The sequence below is a fragment of the Bos taurus genome, chromosome 13 (genome assembly GCF_002263795.3).
Source record: "Bos taurus isolate L1 Dominette 01449 registration number 42190680 breed Hereford chromosome 13, ARS-UCD2.0, whole genome shotgun sequence".
Lineage (NCBI taxonomy): Eukaryota > Metazoa > Chordata > Mammalia > Artiodactyla > Bovidae > Bos > Bos taurus.
Genome location: NC_037340.1, coordinates 60,955,956 through 60,969,207, shown reverse-complemented (window position 1 = coordinate 60,969,207; position 13,252 = coordinate 60,955,956). Strand labels below are relative to the sequence as shown.

Below are 13,252 nucleotides of genomic sequence, written 5' to 3'. Positions count from 1 at the left end.
TGACTTATTAGTAAAGACCCTGATGCTGGGAAAAATTGAAGACAGAAGGGGACGACAGAGGATGAGATGGTTGGATGGCATCATCGACTCAATGGAAATGATTTTGTGCAAACTCCAGGAGATGGTGAAGGACAGGGAAGCCTGGCGTGCCGCAGTCCATGGGGTCACAAAGAGTCGGACACAACTGAGCGACTGAACAACAACATAATAACCTTATCCAAGTCAATCATCTTGCAAATGAAAGCTCATTCTCTTAGGACCCACAAGTGTACTAGAACATATACATAGCTATTTTTATAATCTTTCAGTGGGGAAAACACTTTCCAAGTATGAATCTCAGACCAGATTTCAAGGAAAAGATAGGTAGAATGAATACTTAAGTTTATATTGGAAATTTTTACTGCAAAATATACCTAGCAATTAAGTGATAAACTGCAAACATGTTAACTTATTAAGGGTTTCAGGAGGAATCCTGTAGTTACATTTCTGATGAGCTATGTGTCCTGAAAAGTTCTAAATTTATATCTTTTGCTTCAAATTTGATTTGAGCTACTGTCTCACATATCAAATTGTATGTGGGTCAACTCCACTTGGATTTGTCATAGTTCTGTCCCTAAACCCATTCTACTTGCTTCCATTTCTGTCTTCCCCATTTCAGTAAATGGCATCACTGTTCACATTAGTGCTTAAATGTTCAGAGTCATTATTGATCCTGACATTTCTCTGCCTCATTTCTTCTAACTACACCTAATCCACACAAGGCTTCCCTGGTGGCTCAGAGGGTAAAGCGACTGCCCGCAATGTGGGAGACCTGGGTTTGATCCCTGGGTTGGGAAGATTCCCTGGAGAAGGAAATGACAACCCGCTCTGGTACTCCTGCCTGAAAAATTCCATGGATGGAGAAGCCTAGTGGGCTACAGTCCATGGGGTCGTAAACAGTCAGACACGACTGAGCAACTTCACTTTCACTTTTCACACCTAGTCTCTTAGCAAATCATTCCTTTTGTGCCTCCACCTCCAAAACATATTGCTTACATGTGAAATCTAAAAAAAAAAAAAAAAAACTACAAATGAACTTATTTACGAAACAGAAATAGACTTAGAGAATGAATTTATGGTTACCGGAGGGAAAGAGTAGGGGGAATGAATAGATTGGGAGTTTGGAATTGATAGGTACACACTGCTATATAGCACAGGGAATGCTGTTCAATACTCTAATAACCTAAGTGGGAAATGAATTTGAAAAAGAATAGATACATGTACATGTATAACAGAATCAGTTTGCTGTAAACCTGAAACTAACACAATATTGTTAATAAACTATGCTCCAATATAAAATGAAAATTAAAAAATGAAATAAAATAGATATCACAATTACATACTTCTTTTTTCCCTACCATGAACATCCTGACCAGGCCACCTCAAATGCCTCCTAAATCATCTTTCTTTTTCCATGTTTCCCAACTTTAATTTAGTCATCACAATAGCTACACAAAATCTCTTTCCTAGTGGAGCAGAAATTGTTAGAGTTCACCAAATATTCAAGCGCTCCTCTGCACTCCTCAGCTTCTCCTGGGACCATTTGACTGGACTGTGGCTGATAGGATTCATATAAGTGCTGTGTGTCACTTCCAGGCCTGGCATGTGGCACATTCCCTGTGTCTAGTCAGTCCTCATTCCCCCTGCTGTGGTGAACTTGGGGGCCCTGTGTTCCACATATTATAGCTACAAGTTGTGAACGGACCATTTGATCTACATGGGACTCTGCATTCAGTTCAGTTCAGTTCAGTCGCTCAGTCATGTCTGACTCTTTGTGACCCCATGAACCGCAGCACACCAGGCCTCCCTGTCCATCACCAACTTCCGGAGTCCAGCCAAACCCATGTCCATTGAGTCGATGATGCCATCCAACCATCTCATCCTCTGTCGTCCCCTTCTCCTCCTGCCCTCAATCTTTCCCAGCATCAGGGTCTTTTCAAATGAGTCAGCTCTTTGCATCAGGTGGCCAAAGTATTGGAGTTTCAGCTTCAAAATCACTCCTACAAATGAACACCTAGGACTGATCTCCTTTAGGATAGACTGGTTGGATCTCCTTGCAGTCCAAGGGACTCTCAAGAATCTTCTCCAACACCACAGTTCAAAAGCATCAATTCTTCCATGCTCAGCTTTCTTTATAGTCTAACTCACACATCCATATATGACCACTGGAAAAACCATAGCCTTGACTAGATGGACTTTTGTCAGCAAAGTAATTTCTCTGCTTTTTAATATGCTGTCTAGGTTGGTCATAACTTTCCTTCCAAGGAGTAAGCATCTTTTAATTTCATGGCTGCAATTATCATCTGCAATGATTTTGGAGCCCAGAAAAATAAATTCAGCCACTGTTTCCATTGTTTTCCCACCTATTTGCCATGAAGTGATGGGACTGGATGCCATGATCTTCGTTTTCTGAATGTTGAGCTTTAAGCCAACTTTTTCACTCTCCTCTTTCACTTTCATCAAGAGGCTTTGTAGTTCCTCTTCACTTTCTGCCATAAGAGTGGTGTCATCTGCATATCTGAGGTTATTGATATTTCTCCCGGCAATCTTGATTCCAGCTTGTGCTTCCTCCAGCCCAGTGTTTCTCATGATGTATTCTGCATATAAGAAATAAGCAGGGTGACAATATACAGCCTTGACATACTCCTTTTCCTATCTGGAACCAGTCTGTTGTTCCACGTCCAGTTCTAACTGTTGCTTCCTGACCTGCATACACGTTTCTCAAGAGGCAGGTCAGGTGGTCTGGTATTCCCATCTCTTTCAGAATTTTCCACAGTTTATTGTGATCCACACAGTCAAAGGCTTTGGCATAGTCAATAAAGCAGAAATAGATGTTTTTTCTGGAACTCCCTTGCTTTTTCCATAATCCAGTGGATGTTGGCAATTTGATCTCTGGTTCCTCTGCCTTTTCTAAAACCAGCCTGAACATCTGGAAGTTCACAGTTCACGTATTGCTGAAGCCTGGCTTGGAGAATTTTAAGCATCACTTTACTACTGTGTGAGATGAGTGCAATTGTGTGGTGGTTTGAGCATTATTTGGCCTTACCTTTTTTGTGATTGGAATGAAAACTGACCTTTTCCAGTCCTGTGGCCACTGCTGAATTTTCCAAATTTGCTAGCATATTGAGGGTAGCACTTCCACAGCATCATCTTCCAGGATTTGAAATAACTCAACTGAAATAACATCACCTCCACTAGCTTTGTTCGTAGTGATGCTTCCTAAGGCCCACTGGACTCTGCATTAATGAGAATAAAACTTTATTTGAGATTTTGAAGGTTTATTTGTTACCATGGTAGAGGTTTTCCTGTCCTAACTAATTTAGGAATTGTTATAAGAAATAAGTTGATACCCTAACAGGAACTCAAAATATTTGCTTTGGCTCAATAGTCCAGCAGTAGGCAGGGAGAAAACTGACATTGGAGGCTGGAAAGGTGGTTATCCATACTGTGACATGGCAGAATATTTGGTAAACCTGTTACCTGTAACAACGGCTGGAGATCACATGTCTGCTAATCTCCCACCTCTAGGGGAAAAATGGCACCCCACTCCAGTACTCTTGCCTGGAAAATCCCATGGACGGAGGAGCCTGGTGGGCTGCAGTCCACTGGGTCGTGAAGAGTCAGACACAACTGAGCGACTTCACTTTCCCTTTTCCCTTTCATGCATTGGAAAAGGAAATGGCAACCTACTCCAGTGTTCTTGCCTGGAGAATCCCAGGGACGGGGGAGCCTGGTGGGCTGCCATCTGTGGGGTCGCACAGAGTTGGACATGACTGAACGCGACTTAGCAGCAGCAGGGGAAAAATATGGAGAACAAACACATCTTCTGGTGTATGCTGGTACATAGTGATAGTGTGTGTGTTTGGTATGGTATTCCCAGAGGACAACTTCAAGAAAGAACTGGCCAGTTTGCAAATAGAAATAATCTGGAATAAAGGGAGTCCAGAAATTGAGGGCCTTGAAGGCTTAGAAAAGTAGACTTATCCTGGGTTCCCAAATATTTAGGGATAGAATTTAAAAAAACACTGAACAACTAAATCTAGCAAAATGTTTCATTTCTGGATGAAGTGAGAGAAACAATTAAGGTTAGGGATGTGGACTTGCAACTGAAGCCGGAGAGTCTCAAGGTAGCTGCCACTCACCTGAAGGAGAGAGAGAGAGAGGGAGAGAGAGACAATAGCACAAAGAAGCATAAGTTTAAATGGACATTGGACTCAGTTAGCTGCAGATGGAACTGATTGGAAGCAAATGGATTAGGAAGCTACTAAATCTCTAATACTACCATATTGCCAAAGAAACCATTAACCCCAGATCAACAAAGCCTCTGTCTGAGCTGGCAAACAATCTTTGATTCTCTGATCTTCCACCGAAGATCCTGATCTTCAGTAATTCCATTGATCTCCTTGAAGGAGGCAGGCTTCAAAGGCAAGTTTTTGAACACAATTTTGGACATGACCAAGAATTATGCACAAGGAGGAAGAATGTACAATAATTATGTACAATTGTGAAGGAAGATCCAAAGAAATGGATTTAGGAAACACAGAGAATAAAGGGCAAGGGAATTCATCTCAGAGTACAGAATTATGGTGTCGGGAAGGACTTTCCCTTAGGCACAGGGTGAGAGCCTTATGATTTAGGCCTAAAGGCATGTCAGCATTGGTATGGACCAAAGGCTGCTGGTCTTTTCTAAGAGAGAATATTTATTATAGTTACTTTATTTCTTAAAAATTTTGTTTTAATTTATTTTTGGCTGTGCTGGATCTTCATTGCTGCACGTGGGCTCTCTCTAGTCGCTGAGAGTGAGGGCTTCTCTCTACTTGTGGTGCATGGGCTTCTCATGGAGGTGGCTTCTCTTGCGTGGAGCACAGGCTCTGGGTTCATGGGTTTCCGTAGTTGTAGCACGCCAGCTCAGTAGTCGTAGTTCGCTGGTTCTAGGGTGTGCGGGCTTCAGTAGTTGTGGCGAGGGGGCTCAGTAGTAGCAGCTTTTGGGCTCTAGAGTGCGGGATCTGTAGTTGTGGCACACGGGCTTAGTTGCTCCGCGGCATATGGAATCTTCCCAGACCAGGGATTGAACCTGTGTCCCCTGCGTTGGCAGGAGGATTATTATCCACTGTGCCACCAGGGAAGTCTAGTTACTTTATTTCTGATCTAGCATTTATATGTGTGAATTGGCATACAGATTGTCTTTTTAGTTCATAGGCTGTCAGATTGAGAAAACTCACTTTCCGGATCTGATGGTGAGATCCATACATCACTCAAGAATACTGGGCTTTGAGCTGGATTGAACTTTGAATTGTGCCTCTTGGAAAGGAACTGAATGTGTTCCATATGCAGGAAGAAGAGATTAAGAGGATCTGACCATTTGAGACCATGGTAGACTCATTGAATATCTATGGGCTTCTTCATTTTAGAGACATTCTTGCAGCTAAGTGGGTGTCATGTGACTGGGCTCTGACCAATGGAATAACAAGAAAAATGATGTAAGCCTTCCTGTCTTACTTAAGGACACTTTATATGGTTATCCAGCCCCCTTTTTCTTTGCTGTGTTCATCTTAGATGCCACATTTTTCAGATGCCATTAGTAACTATGAGAGGAGAAGGTCTGAGTGAACCACATTAAACTTTGCATAATAAATTGCTATTGTTAAGCCACTGAGATTTCAGGGTTTATTTGCTATTGCAATATAATCTATCCTATCCTGACTATATACCATCTATTATATATATATATATATATTTATATTCTCTTCTTAGAACATTGTTCCTACAATATTTTTTTTGTGTGGGTGTTTGCTTCAGGTTTTATCTTGACTGTCACATTCTCAGAAGGGATTTCTCTGAATACTCCACCTAAAGTCAGCACTCTTATTCAAGTTGTTATTCGGTATAAGTCCCATTCTTATCTCATTGATAGCAGCAATCACAAAATATTTATTTTTCACTCGTTTACCTTCCACTTTTTTTTAACTAGAAAGCAAGTTTTACAAGATCAGATACCAAGCCTGGCATGTTCAACACTGTAGCTCCAGTGTCAACCACACTGTCTTTCAAAATGATAGATGTTTGGAAAACATTTGTAAATAAGTTAACCAAATGGAACTTTTTGGGCCTCAGTTTTCTCATCTATAAAGTGTGATAGTATCAATTTTCCATGTCACAGTTTAAAAACAAAATTTTTTTAGTGCTGCTATGTTTGAGTAGTGATTTGTTCTTAGAACTCAAATTTAATTGTTTAAATTCAAAAGGGAAATAGAGCTCCTTTAACATCTGAAGTTTAGAGAGAATCACATCAGCTGGGAGTTTATAATGATTTAACAAGGACTGGTTCAACGAGGGCTACTGGGCTAGGAAATGTCTGCGAGACTGTGGCCAGCACACCCGGGCTTAACCTCACGTGGAGCAGCCATAAATAAGCTCGTTTTATTCAGGATAAGATTTTCCTACAATTTCCCATAATGTGAGATCATCACATATTCAGACCATGAAGGGGAACTCAAGGCTTCTCACTTTGTTGAGTCTCTAAGAAAACAGACATGTGCAGAGATCAAAACCAATCCAGAATCCTTGAGGCATGGACCTGGGGAATGAACTTCTTAACAGAGGTAACAAAAAGTACACAATAAAACTGATATTGAGCCTTCTCCTCCCTTTGGTGCTTACGCTGGGACATAAATTAGAGCTTCTTTTGGTTCTTTTCTGAGTCCTCTTCCCCTAACGCCTATGTCTTCATGAAAGCAAGTGTCATACAGGGTTAGCTACTTCCCGTGTAGGTTCTTGGATCCACAAATATGGCTAGAGCTTGGCTCAAGAAATAAGGCCCTGGAGCCTGTAAACCAACAAGGCTGTTTTTGTTCTCTGGTCCTTAAGCAAAGGAGACAGAAGGATCACATACCCCTGGCTCACCTCTTTCTAGGGCAGGACATCATACAGAAGTTACTTATTTATTTAGGGAGGTTTTAACTTTATCTTTTAACTGAAATGTATTTGACATGTAAAACTGTGCACATTTAAGGTGTACATCAAATTGATTTGATCCATTTATATACTGTAATATGATTGCCATTATAGTGATAGTTAGCACCTCTGTCATGTTACATAATTATCATTTTTTTTTTTTTTGGTAATGGGGACATTTAAGATCTAGTCTTTCACCAAGTTTGATAATTATAATACACTCAGTTCAGTTCAGTTCAGTCGCTCAGTCGTGTCTGACTCTTTGCAACCCCATGAATCGAAGCACGCCAGGCCTCCCTGTCCATCACCAACTCCTGGAGTTCACTCAAACTCACGTCCATCGAGTCAGTGATGCCATCCAGCCATCTCATCCTCTGTCGTCCCCTTTTCTTCCTGCCTCCAATCCCTCCCAGCATCAGAATCTTTTCCAATGAGTCAACTCTTCGCATGAGGTGGCCAAAGTACTGGAGTTTCAGCTTTAGCATCATTCCCTCCAAAGAAATCCCAGGGCTGATCTCCTTCAGAATGGACTGATTGGATCTCCTTGCAGTCCAAGGGACTCTCAAGAGTCTTCTCCAAGATCACAGTTCAAAAGCATCAATTCTTTGGCACTCAGCTTTCTTCACAGTCCAACTCTCACATCCATACAAGACCACTGGAAAAACCATAGCCTTGACTAGACAGATCTTTGTTGGCAAAGTAATGTCTCTGCTTTTGAATATGCTATCTAGGTGGGTCATAACTTTCCTTCCAAGGAGTAAGCATCACACTACTGTTATCTATATTAATTATACTATACATTAGGACTTATTTGTCTGCTACTGCTAAGTGCTAAGTTGCTTCAGTCGTGTCCAACTCTGTGCGACTCCAGAGATGGCAGCCTACCAGGCTCCCCCGTCCCTGGGATTCCCCAGGCAAGAACACTGGAGTGGGTTGCCATTTCTTTCTCCAACTTATTTGTCTACTAGTTGCAAATTTGCACCCTTAAACAACATCTCTCCTATTCTCCCAACCCCCAGCCCCTGGTAACCTCCAATTTATTCTCTGTTTTTATGAGTCTGACTTTTTTTAGTTTCCACACATAGGTGATATCCTCCTATCTCTATATGTCTTATTTGAGGGTTCCCCTGGTGGCTGAGATGGTAAAGAAGCTACCCGCAATGAGGGAGACCTGGGTTTGATCCCTGGGTCAGGAAGATTCCCTGGAGAAGGGAATGGCAACCCACTCCAGTATTCTTGTCTGGAGAATCCCATAGGCAGAGGAGCCTGGTGTGGTACAGTCTATGGGATCACAAAGAGTTGGATATGACTGAGTGACTAACACATTCTTTCTATATAACTTATCTACTTAGCATGATGTCCTTAAGGTCCATCCATGAGGTCATAAGTGACAGGACTTTTTTTCTTTTTCATTATATATGTATACCACATCTTCTTTATCCATTTATCCTTGAGGGACACTTAGGTTGTTTCTGTATCTTGGCTATTGTGACTAACGCTGGAATAAACTTGGGAGAGCAAATAGCTCTTAGATACCTTGTTTTCATTTCCTTTAGGTATATATCCATAGTGGTTGAACCAGTTTGCACTCCCACTCTGCTAAGTCACTTCAGTCGTGTCTGACTCTGTGTGACCCCATAGACAGTAGCCCACCAGGCTCCCCCGTCCCTGGGATTCTCCAGGCAAGAACACTGGAGTGGGTTGCCATTTCCTTCTCCAATGCATGAAAGTGAAATTTGAAAGTGAAGTTGCTCAGTCGTGTCCGACTCTGAGCGACCTCATGGACTGCAGCCTACCAGGCTCCTCCGTCCATGGGATTTTCCAGGCAAGAGTACTGGAGTGGGGTGCCATTGCCTTCTCCGAAAGTTTCATCTCTTACATTTAAATCTTCAATCAATTTTGAGTTAATTTTTGTGAGTGGTGTAAGAGAGGGGTCCAATTTCATTCTTTTGCATGTGGTTATCCAGTTTTCCCAATACCATTCTTTTATTGAAGAGACTTATCCTTTCCGCATATACTATTCTTGGCCCCATTGTGGAATTATTAGTTAATCACATGTGAGGGGTTTTAATTCTTGGCTCTGTATTCTTCTCTGTTAGCCTGTGTCAGAGAGAAGTTTACAACCAAAGTTGAGTGATAAACAGGATGCATTTATCTGAGGTGTCTTTTAACTTATGAAAAAAACTCTTAGTGTCCTGGTAGCTATTGGCAAAATAAAGTAAAACAAAGGAGGTATTAATGTTGAACCAGAAGGCAAGCATAAAACCAGGAATTTCCTTGAGGCTTCCCAAACTTGTTTTGGGAAGGCAAGGCCCAAATGGAGAGAACAGCGCCACTGACATGGGGCACTTTTGAAGCAGGTGCGAAAGAAATGGAATGTGTTTTTATTGGCTGAAGTAATTTGATGCTTGATCTTTTCAAAAGAATTCTTTGAAGAAATTTTCATGGGAAATATTGGAAGTTTTCTGAATTTCCTTCTAATTAATTTGTTTATCATTGTTTGGTTTAGAATTATTTATTAGTGGGAGTGGGACATCAGGGTATTTTCAGTGTTTTGGACACCTTCACATCTTTTTTTCTTTTGAATGATCAAAAACCTTTTATTAAATCCCAGGCATAGAATATAATTCATTTCAGACTTGAGCATAAACTGTTTGACATAAAACTGTATTGCTGCAGATGGATGGAAGTGACTGCTGAATGCTTCACCATCCTCATGCCGTTCTAGGAAAAGGTGATGACAATAACTATAAAGAAAAAGGTAAAAACCTCTCTACTCAATTTTACATATCATTTGCTGTACTTGCATTGATTCTTCCATTAAATTCAGCCGTGTGAGGACAGAGACGAATGATAGCAGGGAGTTTTTCATGTGCTTTAATGGACTCATGTAAAAGAGACTGAAGTTAACAATCCCTGGTCTGAGAAGTCCCCAGTTTATTCTACTTTCTGCTTTCTATTGGAAGATTACTGGTATTTGCTCCAAAAGAGCATTACTTTTCATCTTATCAGTAAAAGTTTGATACTTTCTGGCAGTTGCTTGAGTTGGTCTGTGTGGTTGAGAATCTGTTTTGCTTGGAACACAGCAATAGTCACCATTTCTACATGGCTTTTTAACCTGTTCACCAGATTTGCAGTCTTTTCTGCAGTGTCCTTTAATGATCCAACAAGATTTTCGGCCCCTGCAGACTAAAAAGAGTGAAAAAAGGGCAATTATCTCCAGATACTGAGGAAGATAGTCATAACAGTTAGAGCAACCATGTCTGTAAGCTTCATAATAACCCTATCTATTAAAGGAGATTCTGTAAGCAAAGCAAGGTACTGTACATGCTATATTTCTGGTTTTTTTCTTTTTAAAGACTTTTTATATTATATTGGAGTATAGTTGATTTACTATCTATTTTACACATGATAGTGTATATGTGTTGATGCTATTTTCTCAATTTGTCCACCCTCTCCTTCCCCCTCTTTGTCTACAAGACCATTCTCTACATCTGCGTCTCCATTTTGTCCCTGCAAATAGGTTTGTCAGTACTATTTTTCTGAATTCCACATGTACGTGTTAATATATGATATTTGCTTTAATCTTTCTGATTTACTTCACTCTGTATAAGAGGCTCTAGGTTCATCCACCTCACTACAACTGACTCAAATTTGTTACTTTTTATGGTTGAGTAATATTCCATTGTATAATATGTACCACATATTCTTTATCCATCCATCTGCTGATGGACATCGACATGTCCTAGCTACTGTAAATAGTGCTGCAATGAATATTGGGGGGTACATGTGTCTTTTTCAATTATGGTTTTCTCAGAGTATATGCCCAGTAGTGGGTTTACTGGATCATATGTTAGAGATTTATTCCTAGTTTTTTAAGGAATCTCCATACTGTTCTCAAAAAGACTGTATTTGTTTACATTCCCACCAACAGTGCAGGAGGGTTCCTTGTTCTCCACACCCTTCCCAGTATTTATTCTTTGTAGAGTTTTTGATGATGGTCATTTTGACTGATGTGAGGTGATATCTCATTGTAGTTTTGATTTACATTTATCTAATAATAAGCAACGTTGAGCATCTTTTCATGTGTTTATTGGCTCGAGCATCTTTTCTGACTACAACTGTGCAGGCATGCTCAGTCTCTCAGTCATGTCCAACTCTTTGCAAACCCTATGGACTGTAGTATCCCAGGCTCCTCTGTCCATGAGATTTTCCAGGCAAGAATACTGGAGTCAGTTGCCATGCTCTCCTCCAGGGGATCTTCCCAACCCAGGGACTGAACCCACATCTCCTGTGCCTCCTGCATTGCAGGCAGATTCTTTACCACTGAGCCACCAGGGAAGTCTGACCACAATTGTATGAAACTAGAAATCAATCAGAGAAAGAAAAGCAGAAAAGAATGATCACATGGAGACTAACCAACATGCTATTAAAAAAACAATGGGTCAAAAATGAAATCAAAGAAGAAACCAGAAAATACGTGGAGACAAATGAAAATGAAAATAGAACCTTCCCTAAAAGGTTCCCTAAGAGGAAATTCCCTAAGAGGAAGTTCCTTCCTAATAGGGAAGTTCATAGTGGTGCAGGCTTAATAAGAATTAGGAAAAATCTCAAATAAACAACCTAAACTATTACCTAAAAAATTAGAAAAAGAAGAACAGACAAAAACATACCCCATCAAAGGAAGAACATAAAGATCAATGAGGAAGTAAAATGGAGATTAAAAGCAACAGACAAGATCAATTAAATTAAGAGCTTGTTTTTATTCTACCTAGCAAGTTAACCTCTAGGAACTTATTTAGAAACTTTTGTCTAAGTAAGTAAAAATATATGTGCAAGAAGTCAGTTGCAGTTTTGTTAGTCTTATCAAAGATTTGGGGGGAAAAAATCACATTTTACCCTTTGGAGGGGTTGGATGTACAAATTATGATTTCTTCATAAGATGGACTAAGAGACTTCTAGGAGCAATCAGGTCAATTTTTATGTGCTGACAAGAAAGACATTCACCTTATACTGTTGAAAAAAAATTTTTAGAGCAATATATAGCTACTTTTTTTGGCTAAGAAAGAACTATAGGTACATACATATTTATATAAATTTATAAATGTACAGAAAAAAGGTTACAAATATCAGACAGATGAAGTAAATGGTACCTTGCTTAAAAATTATTCAGACCTTCATAAACAGGAGTTTAAAGTTCTGGCCATGTGTTTGTGTAATCTCATTATAAATCATTAACAAAATTATAGACTTTAGTAGTTGGAAAGGAGCAGAAAGGACCTGTGCTCACTTCCACATGACTGCTCCATTATTATCATCCCAGGCTTTCACATGAAGGGATAATAGAACTTAATGTCTAAGATACGCTCCAGGACCCATGATCTGGCAGAGAATGTAAAGACAGCTGAAACCAGACAGCTGCTCAGTCAGGCCCTTGGGACATTGATTGGTGCAAAGTATCAAAGTCAATTTTGCCTGTGAAGGTTACACCTGAGTACCGAAGGACTATGTGGTACCACCCAACCCTTTTCCATGGCTCTGGGGATTCTGGCCAAACACATATTCTTAATATGGAACCTCAGGCTTGTCCTGGGAAAGGTAAATTCTGATAAGGTCAAGCAGATTTCAGAAGCCTCTGAAAACCCTGTCTGAATGGACAGAAAGATATTATCCTTTTCATGGGCAGTTCCCCACCCTAGTGCTCTTTTCCTTCTTTCCTGGTTCTGGTTACCTGGCAACGTCTGGAACAGGATCAGAAAGACAGTAAGGAGCAAGAATTTCATGGTCTTTGAGAAAGAAGTGTCAGATCCAAGAGTCCAGAACTTCTCGGATGGAGCTCTGGATTCAGATTTTTATTTGCCTCCATGGGGCGGGGCTCAGGGGGCTGGGGCACTGGCAGTGAAACAAGAGGCATAAAGGAACATGGATACTTTAGTCAGTAGCACTAACTGATTACTTACAACTCAGAACCTTATCCTAGGCACTCTGAGGGAAGGCAGAAGAACAGAAGAAAAAGCTAAAATATCATGGCAGTATATAACAAGAGGATTCACACACTAGGAAGTCTTCCTTGCCCCCGTCTCACCCCGCTCATTGGAGTGTTATAGTCTCTGTTCCTAGACCCTCCTCCACTATCCAGGTCCTCATCACACTGCATTAAACCAACTGAAAAATGCATTGTGGGCAGAAACTGACTCTACTGCATTCCCAGGGCCAGGGTCTTAGATTAAGAGGGACACAGAAAACAATGGTTTAATGA

General features: G+C 40.6%; 1 long non-coding RNA gene across 1 annotated transcript; it reads right to left on the bottom strand.

Annotated features, from left to right (window-relative positions):
* Positions 1-11,068: 11,068 nt before the first annotated feature.
* LOC132346945 (uncharacterized) lies at positions 11,069-12,806 on the bottom strand. The gene is made up of 2 exons (XR_009496972.1): positions 12,725-12,806; positions 11,069-11,357 (listed from the first exon to the last, which is right to left on the bottom strand). It is a non-coding gene; the product is annotated as an uncharacterized lncRNA (long non-coding RNA).
* Between the last annotated feature and the right edge of the window lie 446 nt (positions 12,807-13,252).